Genomic DNA, 9,533 nt, shown 5'->3' on the forward strand with positions numbered 1-9,533 from the left:
CTCAGTTGGTAGAGCACTTGCCCGCGAAAGGCAAAGGTCCCGAGTTCGAATCTCGGTCGGGCACACAGTTTTAATCTGCCAGGAAGTTTCACTATTACAGTTGATTTCATGGTCGAGCGGCTGCTCGTAAGCCACACATCACGCCGGTAAATGCTAAACGACGCCTCGCTTGGTCTCAGGAACGTTAACAATGGACGCTTGAACGGTGGAGAAACGTTATGTGGAATGACGAATCACGGTACACGGTGTGGCGATTCGATGGCAGGGTGTGTGTGGGCGAATGCCCGGTGAACGACATCTGCCAGCGTCTGTAGTGCCAACAGTAAAATTCGGAGGCGGTGGTGTTTTGGTGCAGCCGTGTTTTTCATGGAGGGAGCTTGCACCCCTTGTTTTGCGTGACACTATCACAGCACGGGCCAACATTGATGTTTTAAGCCCCTTCTTGTTTCCCACTGTTGAAGAGAAATTCGGCGAAGGCGATTGCATCTTTCGACACGATCGAGCACCTGTTCATAATGCACGGCCTGTGGTGGAGTGGTTACACGACAATAACGTCCCTGTAATGGACTTGCCTGTACTGTGTCCTGACCTGAATCCTACAGAACACCTTTGGGATGGTTTGGAACGCCGAATTCATGCCAGGCGTCACCGACCTGCATCGATACCTCTCCTCAGTACAGTACTCATTGAAGAATGGGCTGCCATTTCCCAAGAAACCTTCCAGCACCTGATTGCACGTATGCCTGCGAGAGCGGAAGCTGCCATCAAGTCTAAGGGCGGTCCAACACGATATTGAACTCCAGATACTAAGATGGTATCTTTATATAGTTAAGGCTCACCGGCCACTTGACCATCTTCTTCTTCTGTACGAATGCACAAACAGAGCCCGAACTCTTACGGGAATCGGCAACGCGTCGCGAGTAATGAGTATAATGCGCGGGAGGCACTACGAATGTAGTGCAGGACAATACGTTGAGAATGTGGGTTTCGCGGGAGGCGTGCCAGAGATAAATCCCTGCAGTCGCACTATGTGTCCTCGGTGGCTCAAATGGATAGAGCGTCTGCCTTGTAAGCAGGTGATCCTGGGTTCGAGTCCCGGTCGGGGCACACATTTGCATCTGTCCCCGTTGACGTATGTCAACGCCTATAAGCAGCTAAGGGTGTTGATTTCATTGTAAGAAGAGATTGCCTTCTAGTAGAGGCAACTGAAGGGTTCGTTCAGGGAAAGAGAGGAAAGGGCAGAAGAAGGTTCCAGTTGCTGGATAATGTCAGCAGGCCACAAGGAGGGTACACAAGAATGAAGAGGAACGCCTGGAGAGCTACGCAGTGAAGACCTGCCGCAAGCAGATAACCCAATGATGAGTTATTACCCCCTCCCCCCTCAGCCATTTGTTGTCCCCCTCTACCTCACATTATCACCAAATTTAGCACGTAACTAAGCAGCACAACGAAAGACTTTTCTGGGAACAATTTGACATTTAAAATTACTAATGGTAATACTTAGTGTGTGTGTGTGTGTGTGTGTGTGTGTGTGTGTGTGTGTGTGATAGAATGAATGACGAGGGAATTGGTGGTGCATCGCAAGTGCTATCCACAACTCCTTCTTAGAAAAGAAAGCTAAGTATCTTGTTACAAAACATGCTTGCCCTGCATTACTCCTCTCCACCTCCACTTGCTTGACCTGCACATCGTAACCCATCTAGAAATTAAACAGGTTCAGATGTGTACACGAGGCTAACCGTTCGTAAATCACTCCTTTGCTGCACTCCTTACGTCTGAACCGGCGGAAGTTGGACGACTTGAGTCTGCTAACGCTTTTTGTCTAACCACTCTAACAATAATAACAGTGAAACTATCTACAGCATTACAGTAGCCCTTACGTAGTTACTCCTGTCTCAAGCTGTCAATTAATTCATTTATCTGTTTGTAAGCGAGTAAAAAAATGGTTCAAATGGCTCTGAGCACTATGGGACTCAGCTGCTCAGGTCATTAGTCCCTTAGAACTTAGAACTAGTTAAACCTAACTAACCTAAGGACATCACAAACATCCATGCCCGAGGCAGGATTCGAACCTGCGACCGTAGCGGTCTTGCGGTTCCAGACTGTAGCGCCTTTAACCGCACGGCCACTTCGGCCGGCCTGTAAGCGAGTAATGAAGCAACTTCTGGACTATTGCACTTGCTATCTACAAGTTGGAGAAGATATTTTCTTGAAAGGTTCTCCATTTGCTACGTAAATGTTTCACTTTTATCATAAGCGATGTATGGGACAAAGCACAACAGATGTATGTAGTGGGTGGACTATGCGAGGAACCTGTAGCCTTCACCGCATTAATGCTACGAAATGAGAAAAAGTGTCTTACAAAATTTTGATAACAGTAATGATATTTTGAAAATAATTTAGTTTCGGGACTGAAAAAGACTCGAACCGCCTAGTTTTTATCGCTCAGAAATTTCATTTTAGCCCTTAGGGGATAATTACCCTCAGGTTGAGAACCACTGCTAGACTGCTGTATGAAGTATTACGAGGTTGTTTTCTTTGCTGTGCGCACTGTGACTATCGTGTATTGCACGAGGTGAGCTGCGAACATGGATTTATTTCCTATGTTGTTTTTTCCTGTTTAATGCTGTGTGTTCCTTGGATCGCGCTTACTTACATTTTATCCAATATTGACAGCCTTAGAATCTGAGCAATAAATTTTGTATGTGTCACCGTGTTGGTATAAGTCTTGCGTTATGATAATGTTCTATATTAAAAGAAGTAAGAGTGAAGTGTACATGTCATATGAGACTTGGCCTTCGAAAGGAATCGATAAAAACAGTTCCTCGTTTGGTGGCAACTGATTCCCTTTAGAAATAGTGAAATTACGAAATTTATCAACCACCATGTTGTGACAGCCGCTTTAATGGGCTCTATTTCCCAGCCATCTAAGTTCCTTTTCTACTTCATCACTATTTAAAGGCAGCGTAATGGGTCTATGAGCAGAACGATATGACATGGCGCTACACGGGGTAGCCGCGTGGTCTCGGGCGCCTTGCCACGGTTCGCGCAACTCCCACCCCCGGAGGTTATCCTCCCTCGGGCATGGATGTGTCTGTGTTGTCCTTAGCGTAAGTTAGTTTAAGTTAGATTAAGTAGTCACTACAGGATGAATATATAGTCACAACGGTTGCACAAATTTTTTTTGTCAAGTTGGCCATGATTTCTACTGCACTAGGGCAATCTTCATCAGAATAAAAAAAATTCACATGGATTACACGTAATAACACCATGGGTAATAATGTGTAATCCCTCTAAAAATTTTATTCTGATGAAGATTGTCGTATTGCAGTCGAAACCATGGTCTATTTCATAAAAATAATAATAATAATAATAATAATAATTCTGCAGCCTATGTGGCTATATATACATAACTGTAATTAAATAACGTACCGTTGCTGGATTTCGGCCAATAAAAATGTTTAAAGGATTGAGTGGTGTGTAAGCGTAGCGACTGATATCCTCAGTAGTTTGGTCCCATGGGAACTTACCACCACCGGCCGAAGTGGCCGTGCGGTTCTAGGCGCTGCAGTCTGGAACCGCGAGACCGCTACGGTCGCAGGTTCGAATCCTGCCTCGGGCGTGGATGTGTGTGATGTCGTTAGGTTAGTTAGGTTTAACTAGTTCTAAGTTCTGGGGGACTAATGACCTGAGAAGTTGAGTCCCATAGTGCTCAGAGCCATTTGAACTTACCACCACCACCACCACGACACGGTAATGGCAGTGAAGTCGTAAGATGCAAACTTATGACAAATTATGAAAATGTGTCTATAGTGATAAATGGCCATGAAAGGAGCTAATCAATTAATACTCTCATCCCACTGGTGATCAACATTAATGGTAATATATTGTGCATTTTACTGAAGGCCTTTGCAAATCGGTCGATATTTTATTGTGAAGCAAATGTAAAAATTTATCATTTGGATTTGCAGCTCCTTGTGTTTACCGTGTTTGCAGTTAAACTGCATAACTGGCGGATCTTCCATCCTACAAATGGAGAAACTAACACGAGAGTAAAATACGAGCAGAACAACATTTAAGATTTTTTTCTCCAGATCCGTATCTTCATTTACATCTATAGTCCACAATTCACCTCATGGTATGTGGCAGAGGGTACTTTCTGTCACTTTCCCCTTTCCTGTTTCACTCACAAATGATTCGCAGGAAAAAGGATTTCTGATAAGCCGCTGTCCCAGTTCGAATTTCTCTAATTTTACCTGCATGTCCTTTTTGTCAGACATTGTGTGCATGGTCTGACTCTTCTAGAAACGCACGCTCTGAAAATTCTAACAGTTGACCACAACGTCTGCCACTGCAGTTGGATGAGCATCACTGCCGTGCTTGGTGCTTACTAAATGTACCTGTGTCGAGACATGTTGCTCTTCACCTGGGTGTTCGCTGTTTCGTCTATCAGTCATATCTGATAGGAATATTCTGTTATTGGTTGGGAAAGGGTTTTGTATACTATCTCCTTTGAGGGTGGACTACACTTCCCGAGGATTCTTCCAATGAATCTGTCTCGGATCTGCCTTTCTGTGATTCGTTTGATGTGGTCATTTCACCTCATATCCCTCCACAGGCATTTTCCCAGATAGGCCTTATGTAAGTGATATGGCTGCTCCTTGTGATTACTGTGCAATCGTGCCAATCGCTGCACCAAGTGTGGATCCTCTGCAGGTCTTCCTGCTTATCGCATCAGTTTTCTGGCTTTCCGTCTTCTTTGCACAAAACAGCATGATCCGTGTGTCGTTGCCTTGAAATGGCACACTTTCATTAAATCAGGACTGACCTTCTCTTCAGTACTGCTCTGTGTACATTTAGTATTTGTACATTTGCTTCTAAAAGTCCTGTGCCGTATTTTGATATTCTTGGCATGCATTACACATTGTTTAAGTAATAGCTAACGTAATATGGTGGCTTAAACCATTTTAACACTTATCCGTGAAGATGGTCCAAGACTGAAACCGGTTGATATTTAGGTTTAAAACAAAAGCAGCTAATAAAATAAAACTGTTCAAAAATTAAAAAATAAAATGTCAGTAGGCTTAGGTGAAGTACCAATGTGTGTACTGAAACAATGCATAGAGATTATACAAGGTCCCTTGACAAATATAATAAATTATTCCTTCACATCAGGGACATTTCCAGAGCAGTTGAAACAGGCAAGAGTTGCATCTTTGCTTAAGAATGGTAATGCAGAAGACATAGAAAATTACTGGACCATTTCCCCGCTGTCAGCATTCTCAAAAATAATGAAAGCAATTATGAAGGATCGATTTATGAACTACCTGAATAAATACAATCTTTTAAGTGAATCACAGTTTGGTTTACGAAGTGGGAAAAACATGGAGTCAGCCGTAGTAGAATTCACGAAAGTTGTACTTGATGCTTTTGATAAAGATGAGTGTGTCATAGGCATATTATTGGATCTTTCTAAGGCGTCTGATACAGTTGACTACAAGATTCTATTAAATAAATTAGAAGCCGTAGGAATAAGAGGGGTAGCTAATGACTGGTTTCGATCATACCTAACAGATTGGGTACAAAGAGTAGAGATAACACATACTTCAAATAGATGTAAACATTTAGTAAAACACATATCAGAATCAAAATACATTAATATAGGGGCTCGGCAAGCTAGCATATTAGGACCAATACCGTTCCTGATACACATCAATGACTTTCCCAGTAGTGTGAAAACGTCTCTTCGCCGATGGCAGCAAAATTACAGTCACTGAGAAAACAAGAGAACTCCTTGACGAGAAAGCAAATTAGGACCAATACCGTTCCTGATACACATCAATGACTTTCCCAGTAGTGTGAAAACGTCTCTTCGCCGATGGCAGCAAAATTACAGTCACTGAGAAAACAAGAGAACTCCTTGACGAGAAAGCAAATGAAACTCTCAAGGAAGTTTATGATTGGTCAATAAGCAATAAAGTTACTTTGAACATTAAGAAAACTAATGCCATGAATCCCCAGTTTGAAGAGGAAAAATGAAAATGTTAAATTAAATGTAGATGGCACCTCTACAGACTGTAACAAAGACAAAATTTCTAGAAATGAATATTGATTCTGAGTTGAAGAGGTGTGAACGCACAAAGGTACTTGCAAACAGAATGTCATCAGCGTGTTATGCCCTTAGAATCCTAACAGCAGTGTGTAACATGTAGAGTCTTTTAGTTACATATTATTCATATGTACACTCAGTTCTTAGCTATGGCATTCTTTTTTTGGGGAACAAACACACATAATATGAACACAATTTTCAAACTCCAGAAAAGAGCCATAAGAATAATAACCAAAAACACTAGTCGAGCTCATAGTTAAGATCTGTTCAAAACACTGGGGATTTTAACTGCTCCATGTGAATACATTTACCAGTCAGTTGTACACATCAAAAATAACATTGGTTATTACTGCAAAAATAGCTCTGTCCATGACCATGCAACAAGAGATAGACTCAACTTACATTTACCAAGAAAAAATAAACATAAAACTCAAAACAGCATTTTCTACCAAGGAATAAAACTGTACAATAAACTACCAAAAGAGATTAAAAAAATTGCAAAAATTCACTTATTTAAAAAGGCAGCTAAAAATTACCTGTTACGCAATACATTTTATACATTGAAGGATTACTTAGATAATACAGAGTAGGGGTTTGATAAAAAAAGTTATACAAATAAATAATACTAATAATGATTGTAAATCATCCAACATTCCACATAACTCCTTCACTTTGTGTTTTTTCCTTCTTTTATCTTTTCTAGAAATACTTACCCACAAGCTATGCATAGCGCAATACCAACACCTCTTCCTCTTTCTGAGCTCAGCATCTCACTCATTATGGAGGGATGCTGACTCAGTTTTTCAGGATAGCAAATGGAGCATATTGAAGGTTTCGGTACAGAAAATGGCCCAGAGATAACCCGTGTGTGTGTATGTGTGTGTGTGTGTGTGTGTGTGTGTGTGTGTGTGTGTGTGTAGTGAGTGAAGTGTTATGAAGCAATGTGTGTATAGTGTGTGCAGTAACTGATAGTGAGATATGAGTGAACAGTGTGGCAATAACATTATTTAATAAGTTATTTGTAAATAAGTATTGCATACCAGGAGTAAATCTAATGATTGTCTCTAACTGCAAGTCTGTAAATATATGTGTATACGAATTAGCTTATTTTAAATTGATCTAAACTTGTAAATATTTTGACATGTCCTATATCTTTGTAAAAAGAGATCTACGGATGAATAAAGGTACTAATACTACTACTAATGGTTCAGATATGCATTTTATTCATTACTGTTGACATTCACCCACCAAAAGTGATATATTAACCCATCGATCGATTGTGTTCATCTGTTTGTTCGCCCACAATCCCTCGCTCCCCGCCGTACCTCCCTGCCCAATTCACCCCTTCCAGTGGAGAATTGTCCGATCAGGAAAACAATGTTCCACATCAAACCCAAACGGTCAAAATGGGTGGAACATTCCACAGACGTCAGATGTTAGATTTTTGTGGTTCCTCAGGTCACCTTATCGCAGGTCTACCGAGGATGGCGTGAAACCTACCGAGTCAGGCTCATGTCCTACGACCGTTCATGAGTCATAGCCTACAGTTGAGCGATTGTGGATACAGATGTCTGATCAGCGCCTTCGATTTCTAATGGAGTCCATTGTGCGTCGCCAATGTTAGGGTGAAAGAGGGGGGAGGGGAGGGGGGAAGCAGAGGAGAATCTAGTGCATAAGGTTTCTGAAGCGAACCTTGTTTAAAGGCGAAATTTCATAGTAAGAACGGGGTAAGTCAGTAAGCGAAGACGATCACTTTTAGTTCTTAGGGCTGAAGGCAAATACTGAACTCTTTCTTGGAAGTTCAAGATCTTGTGCAGAAACTGATGATACTATCTTCAGTGTAATAAAGATCTCCACTGTCTTTGACAATGAAGAGTGAAAGTTTACCGTCATTACTTTCGCTCTATTATCTCGTATGGTTTATTTTCAGGAACCTCTGTGCACTCAGGAAGCATTTACTTAGCCCAAAAGCGGGCGGTCATTCCGGTGGTTCAGAATTATTACTGTGCTTTACTTAAAGATATTTTTCTTCATGAGATATATTGTTGGAAGTACTGATTTATTCAGTAGACACAGTAACAGTCATTCACTGAACGCTAGACGGAAAAACGATATCCACATCGATGACACTTCCTTAAGCATCGTATGGACAGGTGTCTACTGTTCAGCAGGTTTCACTCTCAATAGGTTTCCAGCAGAACTGACAAAAAAATTAGTGATAAACCCCAGATACTCAATTTCAAGGAGAAAAGTTTCGATGTGGCACACTCCTTCAATTCGGTACAGCAGTTCCTTGCAGTAGTTGAAAAGTATTCTGTCTGTAATATGTTATTTATTCCTATACTGGGCGAGTTGATCTCAAATCATGCAGGTCAAGAGTAAATGTGTCATATCACTGTTTCAAAGTTTGCTGAAAAAAATATGTGTTGAAGTTCCACGTGATACCTCCCCAAAACTACCATATTTTGATTTTCTGATGATTTGTTAAAACGCTACAGACCTCTCGAAATGAGAGTACTTGCGAAACGGTCGTAACGAAAGGGAAAATTGAGAAATTGTAATGAAGAAACCAAAAGTGATAGAGATCTGAATTTTTTTTCTTTAAATACTTTGTCACTAATACTATGAGGTATGATTAATACACACACACTTCTGTGGTTTTTTCATTTTTTTTGTAGAAGTAAACTATGAAATTTTGTAACGTTTCGCAGATTTCAAAACGATGTTTTGAAAATATGAATAATTACAGGGTATTAACTTTCTTGAGAAATGACATAGTGTAAGGACTGCTAACTGTCAGCTATGACATTAATGCATGAAATTCTTAAACTGTCTAATTATTTGTACACAAAGATGAAATTTTTACACTTTTAGTAATAAATATTTACAGAATACAGATAGCTGGAGCGAATAAGATACTATTTATAATTACAACAGTAGTATTTAGTAATATGACCGAAAAGATAGCGTTCTGTGGCTTTCCAAATTAGAAAAAATGTAAGTGGAAAAATTAACTTTTTTTCACACCAAACAGATATCTTATCTAAATCAATTTGCAATTCGTCTTGCCAGGTGTCGGCAGGTAAATACATGATGAGAGTCCAACGTAACTTGGGATCGTATTCGGAATAACAAAAGCAGTGCAACATCGTATTTATCCGCCGACAATGGGCAAGCGACTTTCCTGTAAAATGTCTGTCCTGTATGCGATTATACATAGTGGTTGTACGAGTATAGGTTGCAGACGCATGGTTGGCGACATATGGATGTTTGCGTCCGGCTTTGAGTCGTGCACGGATAGCCAAATGAGAAGGCATAAGTTAGCCACAAGCGGGAAATCTGGGTTCGAGTGGCGCTCCGGCACAATGTTTCGTTCTCGTCATTTCATTGTACACATTCGAAACTGCGAATACATGTAATGTAT

At 40.8% G+C, this 9,533-nt stretch overlaps 1 non-coding gene across 1 annotated transcript; it reads left to right on the forward strand.

Annotated features, from left to right (window-relative positions):
- Positions 1 to 1,033: 1,033 nt before the first annotated feature.
- Trnat-ugu lies at positions 1,034 to 1,107 on the forward strand. Its single transcript has one exon. It is a non-coding gene; the product is annotated as a tRNA-Thr (tRNA).
- Positions 1,108 to 9,533: the final 8,426 nt, after the last annotated feature.

Source organism: Schistocerca piceifrons, chromosome 2, assembly GCF_021461385.2.
Source record: "Schistocerca piceifrons isolate TAMUIC-IGC-003096 chromosome 2, iqSchPice1.1, whole genome shotgun sequence".
NCBI classification, from domain to species: Eukaryota; Metazoa; Arthropoda; class Insecta; order Orthoptera; family Acrididae; genus Schistocerca; species Schistocerca piceifrons.